Consider the following 12730-nt stretch of genomic DNA (forward strand, 5'->3'; position numbering starts at 1 on the left):
AAAGTTGTGTGATAGTGAGACAGACAATGGACACACCAAGAAGAGTCAGCAATAGTGAAGGCCCTCACGACTCTGAATGACCTGATCCGGCGAGATTGAAATGCTTAATAACAGCAGAGTAACCTATTGGTGTCAAAACTGCTTGACCTGTCAGTAGGCTTGAGTTTTAATTCATTATTTCAGAGGTTAACTTTACCTCGGCGGCTTGATCCTCGCCATGCGCTACCCCTTAACCCTGAACGGCCTCGCATGCCTTTCATTCACTCACATATTCATTGGCACACATGATACCTAACCTCATTGTGCAGGTTTGGGGGTTTCGACATCCGGCTAAACACTGTGTCAGTGTTTGATAAGAATCAAACAGCCATGACCACAGACCAGACCAGTGAAGCACTTCCTATGTAAGTTGTGTTTAATACTGATTGAAGCAATATTGCAATCGCATGTGATGCCCGTTAATACAATAATGCCTTCCATACATCCGTATGGTGACCTGTAATTCAAGATGTTGCGAGACATACAAGACAAGATCCCCGCCACTGACATCAGATACTGCGACCTTGATTAAGGACAGAGACATAACATTGTTTTACACACCAGTTGTTTTTCAATACTGCATTGTGTAGCCATAATGATAATCTTAATATGCAAATGTAATATAACAGGGCACTGAATGTTTTGTTGCAGTTTACACTGGTGAACCCGAATGTGTATGGTTCACTCTTGGATGCTTGTTCATCTTATATGTGTGGCCTACTTTCATCCTGTGTGCGGTCATTGGAGATTTTCCTTGACTGATGCATTTGTCGGTCTTATTTAGTTCAGCCAAGTTGGTCTGTGTGTGCTTTTGTTACATTCGGTCATCGTATAATTATGCAGTGTCACCGCCAGTGTGATTTATGACTGGCAACACGTGGATTGCGTCGTCGTCCTGCTGCGCTAGTTATACACAGTAATAACTAGGAACGTGGTGGTGTTTTTATCGTAGTGTTATATATTGGTATAACATGGTGATGGAAAGTAGTTTCGTTCTCGTGTGTAATGTCAGGCGTGGGTACACATGGGTCGTCACGAAGCGTCCTCATGAATTTGTTTATACAGATATATACATGAACATGCTTGATTGTGTCAGGTGACATTCATAGATGGGTGCCCCTGTGAAGATCCGGAAGAATAAAAATAGGTCTTAAGCAATCCATGCTTGTCGAAAGGGGTGACAAACGGGAGCGGGTCGTCAGGGTTAATGCATATCATCGTATTCCAGTTGCGCAGATCAATGTGTATGATTTCAATCACTGGATTTCCTGGTTCATACCTGTTCATACACATAGTCACATAGCTGCAATAGTGCAGCGTGAAACAGCCACCACACAAAGGATGCGACATACAGGAAACAAATCATTTGGTTCGATACACAAAGCAAAGTGGAACTGCGAGTGTGTGAATTACGTAACTGTAACACTTTTAAAGATGAGCTTCAGTTTATGACTTGCAATGCTTTAAATGCCATTAGGCAAATATATTTGTCAAACATTTTATTTTTACTCATCGTGTTAATATTTTGAGCTGACTTCCTCTGATCCATGTACAATACAAAATCTTGCAATAACTAACCATGCAATATTTCTGAGACAATGTAATCGGAATAACTCAACATGTATTACCATTTATGTAATTGACCATGGCCTCCTCACATTTCTTGAATAAAGTTCTTTAATTTAAAATACCTGTTTGCTTTAATAATTTGTTTCACATTACCAACGAGGACAATGGCAATGATACCAGGTGATGTATTCCAGCGTCCACGAGCTGAGAAACTCTAAGGGTCATGGCTTTGACTGCATGGTGTTTGACGGCCTGTACCTGTTTGTTCCACCACCCTTTATACTGAAAGGCGAAACTGCTGAAAAGAGGCTTCAGAGTATACAAGAGATCGAGCTGAATGACGACGATGTCATTATCTGTGCGTATCCAAAATGCGGTGAGTGGAGAAACCTAGACAAAGTGGGTTCGCTTCTTGTTCTGTAGACATGTCATTTGATACCTGATCTTATTTGAACGCATGTTGCAGGCACTCATTGGTTGTGGGAAGTCGTGGAGATGCTCCGAAGTGGGGTCATTGAGTACAGAAAGGAAGTTAAGGAAACTCAGGAGTTCGAAATCATTTACAAAGAAGGAACAGACGCACTGCCGGCTCCTCGAACCCTTAGCACACACCTCCCTCTGCGCATGCTCCCCAAACAGGTCGTAGAGAAGAAGGTCAAGTGTATCCAGATCATGCGCAATCCTAAAGATGTCTGTGTGTCCTTTTTCAATCAGTACAGAGACACTGTAGCACCTGCCGGCTTTGAAGGAGACCTAGAAGAATTTACGGAACTATTTTTGTACGGAAAAAGTAAGTATTGAATCTATATACGTTTAACAAAGTTAATTCAACTGGTTTATTTAACAGGAGTTAGATGTATAGCGAATTTAAGACCTACCGTAACGTTACACAAACATGTCAGTTAACATTAATGTGAGTGAGAAACGTTTAAGGATCATTTCAGTGATATCATAGCGGCCTGTTATTATTTGAGTCCGTGCCAGACAGACCGATGCTTCATGGCACAAAAACGATCCACGCCTTTAGGCATGACGACCACAGTCTGATTACCCAATCCCCGGTTAAGTCAGCTTTTGCGACGAGCTGGCGTGTTGGCGTTCTCATGAACACTACTTTTCATGCGAGTAATATATATAGTTCCCTGTCCGTAATATAGTAATATTATAATTTGTCCGTGTCTAAGGAAATGTTGCTTAATGTTATCTAATTTCCAGTATGTTTTGGGGCCTACTCTGATTATCTCCTGACATGGAAAGCAGAATTGGCCAGATCGCCAGGACTACCTGTGCTTGAGATGTTCTATGAGGATATGAAAATGGTGAGTTCGCTTGTTGTCTTAAAGGGAGTGTTGGGAGGTAGTCGTCAAATATAAAGTGCTACAGTTCGGTATGCCGGAAGCCTAGGAACATGGGTTCGAATCCCAGTTCGCCCTGATTATATTGCTATTATTGTCACTATCATACCCGTGTTCGTTGATCTACGACCTGCATCGCTTGGGGCTTTCCACCCAAATCAATTTGTCACACCGTCATAAAACTGAAATATTGTTCAAAGCGGCGTTATACGCAACATACTGAAACAAATCAAGTGTCCTAAAGTGACACTACATGCTATTGGGGGCACAGGTGGCTCAGTCGTCTAAGTCGCCGCGATTCGCTGTGCAGAGTTGCGTCCCTTGGGCATGCCAGAAACCTATGATTGTGGGTTCGAATCCCGGTTCGCTTCGTTTCTAGGTTTGTCAGAACCATGCCCATGCTCGTGGGTTTCACCGAAGTGGTTAACGTCTGAGACCTGCATCACTTCGGGCTTTCCTCCCACAATAGGCTGGCACACCGTGATATAACTGGAATACTGTTAAAAGACACCCAACTGACTCACTCACTACATGCAATGCTGGTGACGCAGAACTTTGTGAATATTGACTCCAGTAGTCAGAGATTAGGTGATCAAATACCAACACGTCTCAGTATTTGGGTACATGCATGTTGTGAAGTTGAGGTTTATGCAACACTCTCGACGGAGATCATATGTATTGTGACTCCCTGTATCATAAGTAATTAATGTTGATCGAAATGTATCACTGCTCACCCAGTAGCAAACGAGTACCCGATAGGGTGGCAATGTGATTGCCAACAGTACAACGCCATTTCAGAGTTGAGATTGAATTTTGAATAACGTCATGAACAATCAGGATGCACCTCTGATATGCTTGACCTACAGTCTAACAAAGGCAAAACTACGATACACTTTTTTAAATGTGGATCTTTATCAATATTCTTATTTCTACTATATCCGGCTGTTTTTGATTGGTGATGGTAGAGGGGCTGAGGCCGCCCAATAATCTATGATGTGATCTAGAGTTACAACCTTTTATTATACAAAGATCCGCTAATTATGAGTTCGAATTCAATCAGAATGTGGTCCATGGTTTGGCAGCTTTTGTTTCCATGCAAGAAGGTTTCAACAAAGTGGGAAACGTCAACGACAGGTGGCGCTGTGTCAATATTAACCTGCATAAGCTCTTACGCTCTGCATAAAGATCTCACACTCTGCATAAAGCTCTCACACTCTGCATAAAGCTCTCACTCTCTGCTTCCAGGACCCTGTCAAGAGTGTTAAAAACGTTGCCAGATTTCTGGGCCTGACGTCTACAGACCAGTTCTGTGAAGACGTTGCGTTTGCTTGTTCCTTTAAGAAGATGAAACAACTAGACAAGGAAGCGAAAGAGGAATATGCTGTAGCGAAGTTCTGGAAAGAGGGATCTGCTGGCTATTACAGAAAAGGTGTGTTCATTTCCTGTCGAGATAGTGGTCTCCAAAATGCTCTAGTTAAGTCCTGTAACTCGATATATCGTTCATGGCGACATTGCTCTGTGATCCAAAAAGAACTCTCATCGGCACTATGTATTATTTCATGGTTCCCGAGCACTTCCAGTTAACCAGTGGACTATGGCGAGTTTAAACTTTAGCTCGTCACGCAGAATATCCGGGTTAGATTCCCCATGTTAAAACAATTTGTGGAATATAATGAAGGAAAGGAAAGGAAAGGGATCTGTTTAAAACACATGTTTGCAACACAAGTACAGTTCTTTGTTTCATGGGGGCTTTGTAGTTTAGGCGTTCGTTTTGTCACGTCGATTACCCGGGTTCGAATCCCCCCATGTCTATCCCTGCCGTGATAGTGCCAGGTGATTGCTAAGAGCGGCGTAAAAGTAAACTGATCCACGCACCCTTCGTTTCAGGGGAAGTTGGGGACTGGAAGAACTGGTACACTGTGGCTGAAAGCGAACAATTTGACCGGATATGGAATGACCAAATGAAGGATTCTTGCATTAAATTTACATATGCATGACAGTATTACTGAATCCGTACAGAATTTCAAGTATATTATTTAGAAATTGTAATTCCATGTACAGGCAGCATTTGCGGTAATGTGTGTAAAGTCGCACATACGATGTCACTGAAACTTGCAAATATACTCTAAAAAAAGTAACAGTAACAAATTGTGAGGTAGGAAAATATATCTATACGAGGAACCATACAAGGCATTGAGCCAAAATGTTGTAGAGAGAACACTTGGTGATTGTAGTAATCTCAGTTATCGGTACATAGGAGAAGTCAAAGGTGAAGGTCAACTATCATCAATAAGCGTATGTCCCCCGTTGGAGTCGATAGCTGCCTGACATCTCCTACCCATGGAAGAAACGAGTGTGCGAATCACTTCCTGGGGATGGTGTCCCACTCGGCCTGCAACGCAAAAACCAACTGCTGCAACGTCTGGGGTTGTGGTTGACGTCGGCGTACAGTCTATCTAATTCATCCCACAGGTGCTCTATCAGCTTCAAATCCGGGGATCTGGAGGTCCAGGGGAGAACATCAACGTTGTTGTTGTGTAGACAGGCTCTTGTGATCCGTGCTGTATTCGGTGGAGCGTGGTCCTGCTTGAATACAACGTTGCCGGTGGCTGCAAATGGAAGGACGTGTAGTAGGGGAATTTTGTTGATGTATCGTTGAGCCGTAAGGTTGCCACGGATATGGACCAAACCTGTCCTGCCATGGTGAGAGATAGCTGCCCACAGCATAACGCTACCCCCACCACACCTGTCCACTTCTTGTATGCAGTTACCCACGTAACGTTCTCGACGTCTGTAGACCCATGCTTGCTCGTAGACCCACTGCTCTAAAGCGGTTTCGTACGGTCTGGTCGGAGATTCTGCACAGTCCGTGTATTTGGGATGTGGTTGAGGTGGCTATGGTCGTCCTTTTACGTAGGTGGCGCAGTCGGATGTAGCGATCTTAGGCGGGGATGGTTGCTCTTGGTCGTCCCGACCTTGGCCGATCATGTGTTGACCCATACTATTGAAAACGATCTCATAGCCTTGTGATGGTGCTGGTCACTACATTGAAAACCCTGGCTACAGCTGATCGGCATTCCTCTGCCTGCAAGCGGCCTATGACGTTGTTGCTTTGCACTTCTGTTAATCTTGGCATGTTGTTGAACTGTCACGTCTCGATTGACGCAGATGCCAACAATCAAAAGCCCTGAACTTTAAAACCGTTCATAGTGCTGCTGCACGTGCAGTACATGCAGCGCCATGGCCCTGATGTTAATGCACTGGGTGCGTTTTTCCGAATCGTACGTGTTTCCCAACGGTTTGCATGTCCTTGATGTGATCATTTTAATCCGGGAAATTTGTCACTGACACTATAACACATTAAACCTCTTCATTTCGCACCTCTTGGTTCGCCACTTTTGCTTTTATGGCCAAACATATCCGTATTGCGTTTCTTTTTGTGAAGAGTATATCACTATGAGTTCAAGACGACTATGCCCATAGGGCGACATGCATGTGCCTCATAAATACCCTCGTTATCACAATACCTGTGTGTAGAGTTGTCTGTCGTCCAAAATAAGCAGAGATTAATCCAGTATCAGGGGACCAATGTGTAACGTCGGCTTCAACAGCACGTCGACTTTTAGAGTTATAACTGGATTCAGTAGTATACAGGTAAGTACCCACGTGTTATACGGGCCAACTGGCATCACTGTGTTCACGCAATCGCTGCTAAAAGTAGAGTCGATTTTATGACTATATCATAAGAAGTATCTATGAATCACTATCAAATAGAGATAATACCAGTTGTTAGCAAAAAGGTGAACGTATTCTGCCCCACCAGTGGCATCCGTCACAAACACATACTAAGGCAAGTCAATTGCTCACAGAAATACATGGTAAAGTCAAACGGTGTGAAAGCTTTGAATGTTGAAACTACTTTCCAGTAAGAGTCATATGACACTGTTTGAAATCTGCGTTGAAAGCGCATATTTGAGTGTACCTCAAAAGTTGTGAAATGTAGACACCAAAGGTTAGAGCTGTTGAGCTCTTTTAGAGAGTGTTTTGTCACTCATATCTAAATATGAAACAGACGAGGCGGTGGTGTTATTAACGAGGAAGTCTATAGCATTTCACATATTTTCTGTAAAAACGCTTACACAATGCCACGGATTTGCTGAATATCAACGTCTAAGTTCCATGTGTACGCTGCAAACAGGAATGGCGCCAAACGAAGTTGCCAGACTTGTTCATGTTTATCGGAATACAATGTCATCTCTCTGGAGACGTTATCCACAGCAGGGCAACACCAATGACTTGCTAAAGTGTGACGTCATGTCAAAGACAGCCATATTCGGTTGGTGCATCTACGGAATCGATACCACATTAACAGCTTGGACAATTCCGGGGTTGAGATCAATTAGTGGCAGAACAGTTCACACCCGGTGGAGGGGGCACAAGTTTTGCTTTCAGGTGATCGTGAGGCACGCCCATCTGGTATCGCTGCTGCCTCGCCTGTATCAACGCAAATGGTGGTCACAACCGATATTGAATTGGTTTATTGAGTGGTGACACCATTCGTCTTTTAGGGCCTGTCGCTCTGTCTCCTGTTACCAGATATGGGTTTTGTCAATGAATTTGTTATGATTAAACATCGATCAGACTAATGACCAAATATCATAACATTTACACCACTTTACATAACATTTACACAAATTTACATAACATTTACATCACTTTACATAACATTTACATAACATTTACCCCACTTTTCATAACATTTACATCACTTTACATAACATTTACCCCACTTTTACATAACATTTACATAACATTTACCCCACTTTTCATAACATTTACATCACTTTACATAATATTTACACCACTTTATATGAAGCAGAATTACTTTTTCCTTCAGTACAATCATCGCATGTCGATAAGGAAAACGTACGTAAATGTATATTCTTTATTGATGATTTTGTTTATAAATATAGACAACATTCACATGGGTGAAATGTTCTCATGTAATTTGAAATTGAATGCATAGATCAAAATTCTATTCACAGAGGCAGATATGAGCAATACATGTATTTTATTTAAGAATAGCGTTTGCTGAACCCCATGTGTGCGTTGTAATGACGAGCTCACTAAAATGTTCAAAATGCGGTGACATCAGTCCCGTCAAGTAGCAGTAAGCACAATCCACGTATTACAGGCCTGTAGGGATTCCGGGTCCTAATAAATACCTAGGACAGTGCTGATCAAGAGTTGTTCATGTTTTTACCATCGTATCCCACTGAGTGGGACATCGGCCATGCTATCAACCTTGTCCAGATTAGATTTTACAGGCGGCGGTAATACAGCTGTGATATTGCTGATTGCGGCATCAAACACAAAATACTATATATGTCTCCAACACTGGAGAAGAACAGTTAAACTTGATAGAAGTAAACCAAGACCATATGACGCAATACTCATGGTAAAGGAACAGTAGCGAGAGCAGGTGTTTGTGAAACGGGAGAGTTACCATTGCGCATCCAACACGGCCAGTCAGTCAGAGCTGACAGTACTATTTCCCTTTGTAAGGTTGACTGCATGCACACAGATCACCACAAGTCACAGGGCACCGCAGTACAGCATGTGAGTATATACCAAGCGGTAGAAACCAGTGGTAGAACCCTTGATGTAACAAATACTCTAAATGTAAACGAAATTACATTAAAAGTTGCAGGTTAACCCTTGTTACAACTCTTAATGTAAAAATTACTCTTAATGTAAATTTCTGTACCTAAGGGTTGACGTGACAGATTATATTTAGTTTAAATTTAGCGTTATCGCTGTCAGATAATACTAGTCGGACCTTCATGAAACTTCGCGGATTTAATTGTTCGTAACTTTGTCCAGATATGCAAATGACTAATCATCTTTAGATTCCCTCCCCTCAACGACCACTTGGTTGCTATAAATAGTCCCGGACAAGTTTTCAAAAAATAATTACGCATCAGATTTTAGGTTCATAGTTTTAATTGGTTTTTTAAATATCTGGTCTTGCAGCTGTAGCTGCTCTTGGATTTATGATTGATTTACTGGAACTTGTGCTGACCTTGGGCACTTATATGTATGGGACAATAGTCTTAAATTGGGTTTATAACCTACATTTCGACCAATCCGAGGACTCTATTCCGTTGCTATTGTGCTTTGTGTGCAAAAATATATATAAATATATTTGAACGAAATCGCACATCTTAATTTCGAATAAGCAGATGCCTCGGTTACATTGTCATGGTTAGAAAACTTGTTCGGTTGGGTCCTGAAATACATGGTACCTAAATATTAAATTTGAAATTTCTAAATATTAATCAATCAGGTCTGCAGATGCCCTTTCCGTTGTCATGGAAGCAAGGTAGTAAGTAACGTATTTCATGGTGTCCCTAGATACACATTTGTACCAAGATTCAACAAAATCACAAATGACATGTTAGCAGTAAGATACTTAAAGAAAACCTGTAACTACCGACCAGGTTAACCAAAGTTAACCAGAAGAATAGATTATATCATGAATAATTAAAAGAAGCCGAGAAAAAACAATGAAAAATGTAAAAAAAGCAAAAGCTACCCTATATTTCCAATCAAACTTTGTTTATAAGAATCTTTGACAATAAATGGGGATATGTACGATATTAACACTTAATGGAATAATGTTGTTTACATATAGGCTTACGTGTTGTTACTCTGAATGAAAAAAAATAATTACAGCAAGAGTTAACACGTAACCCTTTATGTTTTATTCTTTACATTTAGAGTAATTTTTACATTGGGGGTTGTAACAAAGCCAGTTTTTCTTTATATACAATATTATGTAGTGAATAATTAAAACCTGACAGATGTGATTCAATGAAATTGCTGACCTAAAAAAATCCAAACGTCTCTGCAAATTGTCATATTCTTACCCCCTGGGGACACAGGGTAGTATGTGTTTGAAGTTTTTGTTTTGAAAATAGTCCATGCTACACTATTTCATACATGAAAATAATAAGAAACATTTTCTTGTATAATTTTGCCTATGCCAAAATGCGGTAGCTCATGGGCCAATCTGGCATTTTAGACCTGCAGGTTCTATTTGTCTTCGGGTAACTGTCAAGGGCCGATTCAAGGCTGATCATATTCTGTTTGCAGAAATAGCTACCTGCGTCTGCTTTGCTTGAGTATAGCACCCTTGTAACATTGATGCTTGAAGTCGGTTCCCAATACAACATCGTCCTTGTTGACACTCGATGGCGGGTGGGGAGCAGGGATGTCGAATCTCCTTTCTTTAAACATATCTACCCCATAATACACTGGTTCTCGTTCGAATAACAAAAGAAGAAATATAGAAAAAGATACTGTTTCATCATCTAATGATGAAAGTACTGGACAAAATCCAGATTCATGGCCACGATTTCTGGTCGTTAGTTTAACGCCGATTTCAGTCACATCACGGTGTGCTCTGTTTACACGTGCACATGTTGTATCCATACGTTCCTTGCTCAGTTAGATATGGCGGAGTAATGTTGATCTTGTAATAAGTAGAATACAAATTACGTTCACGTTTCACATCAAGGTTAAGCTCGGGACTGGTAAAGATGATTCTCCTCAGGACATGAACTTTATATCAACGAGTCCCGTATCGCATAATTAATTCCAAGAAAGCAGTTACATCACGGTGTGTCAACTCGATGGAGGACAGTCCGAAGTGATACAGGCCCAAGAGTTAGTGAGTGAATGAGCTGGGTTAAACACGCCTTTGAAGAGTATACCTGTTGTATCACGGCCTTCAGCTTAATGTGGGAGGATGCCTGTTGTATCACGGCCGTCAGCTTAACGTGGGAGGATGCCTGTTGTATCACGGCCGTCAGCGTAACGTGGGAGGATGCCTTTTGTATCACGGCCGTCAGCTTAATGTGGGAGGATGTCTTTTGTATCACGGCCGTCAGCTTAATGTGGGAGGATGGCTGTTGTATCACGGCCGTCAGCTTAATGTGGGAGGATGCCTGTTGTATCACGGCCGTCAGCTTAATGTGGGAGGATGCCTTTTGTATCACGGCCGTCAGCTTAATGTGGGAGGATGCCTGTTGTATCACGGCCGTCAGCTTAATGTGGGAGGATGGCTGTTGTATCACGGCCGTCAGCTTAATGTGGGAGGATGGCTGTTGTATCACGGCCGTCAGCTTAATGTGGGAGGATGCCTGTTGTATCACGGCCGTCAGCTTAATGTGGGAGGATGCCTGTTGTATCACGGCCGTCAGCTTAATGTGGGAGGATGCCTTTTGTATCACGGCCGTCAGCTTAATGTGGGAGGATGCCTTTTGTATCACGGCCGTCAGCTTAATGTGGGAGGATGCCTGTTATATCACGGCCGTCAGCTTAATGTGGGAGGATGCCTTTTGTATCCCAGCCGTCAGCTTAATGTGGGAGGGTGCATGTCGTAGACGTTTTCCACTTTGCTGAAACAGGTATGGTGCTGACAAACCTAGAAACAGAATGAGGACGAACCGGATTAGATCCCACGATCACGGGTTTCAGGCGTGACCAAAGGTCTAAACTCTGCACATCGAATTGCGGCGATTTGACTACTGAGAATCCTGTGCCCCCTGCAGGCTTTAGACGTTTACCCTTTGGTGATCTGATCACGGGTATGCTTAATGGAATAATATTGTTTAGATAAAGGCTTACGGGTTGTTACTCTGAATGAAAATGAAATACTTTAAGAGTTAACACGTTACCCTTTATGTTATATTCTTTACATTTAGCGATTTGACTACTGAGCAACATGTATGCTGTGAGAAAGGTACTCAGGGTGAACTCGGATTCGAACACACGAGGATACATAACACTGCACAGTGAGTGAGTTGTGTTTTTAACGCCGCTTTTAACAGTATTCCAGTTATATCACGGCGTGTCAGCTTAATGTGAGAGGAAATCCCGAAGAGATGCAGGTCTCAGACGTTTACCACTTCGGTGAAACCCACGAGCACGGGTATGGTGCTGACAAACCTAGAAACATAATTGGGGCGAACCGGGATTCGAACCCACAATCATAGGTTTCTGGCGTGCCCAAGGGACGCAACTCTGCACAGCGAATCGCGGCGCCTTAGACGACTGGGCCACCCGTGCCCCCCACTGCACAGCACATGATGGAACCTTAAACGGATTGGCCACCCGTGTTCTGCATACATATAGGGAGGCTTGGACAGTGGGAATATTAAATACATGTCACCTTTCGTTTTTATAATGTCATATTGAATACGTCATAGACCCCGACTTTTACTACTAGACACGTAGATACATGGGCAAGGACACTGGGAATATGAATTACATTTTTATCTTTCGTTTCAGAAATGTCATTTTGAGTACGTCATAGACTATTTCTACTAGACCCGTATCTTAGCGTGAAATAACTCCCAGACACCTGTTCATGTCAAGTGCAAGCGATACCTGTACTGAAATGAAAAGAGACACCAATTTGGATAATTTACATTTTGTGGTTGACATCCTAGCTATATGTATTGTGTTGCTACGAACTGTGTACTGTGTTGAGCAAGTGAATATGGCTCGTTCACATCATGTTCAAAGGGAGATAATACGTCGTGAGTAGTCTCCCTTTTATTGTGTCGCGGCAATCACAAACACCTGCTAATATCCCCAAAAGGGACACTGAGTCGTTGAATGACGTCCTCATAAACACTGTAATATATTTATCAATTATGCTGAATCATCTTCAGAAGAAATGTTCCCACTGAGACATTATT

General features: G+C 42.2%; 1 pseudogene; it reads left to right on the forward strand.

The window, feature by feature from the left end:
• The first annotated feature begins 284 nt into the window (after positions 1-284).
• On the forward strand, positions 285-6424 carry LOC139455320 (sulfotransferase 1B1-like; annotated as a pseudogene).
• Positions 6425-12730: the final 6306 nt, after the last annotated feature.

Source organism: Haliotis cracherodii, unplaced genomic scaffold (assembly GCF_022045235.1).
Source record: "Haliotis cracherodii isolate W230 unplaced genomic scaffold, xgHalCrac1.p SCAF_11, whole genome shotgun sequence".
In the NCBI taxonomy this organism is placed as follows: Eukaryota; Metazoa; Mollusca; class Gastropoda; order Lepetellida; family Haliotidae; genus Haliotis; species Haliotis cracherodii.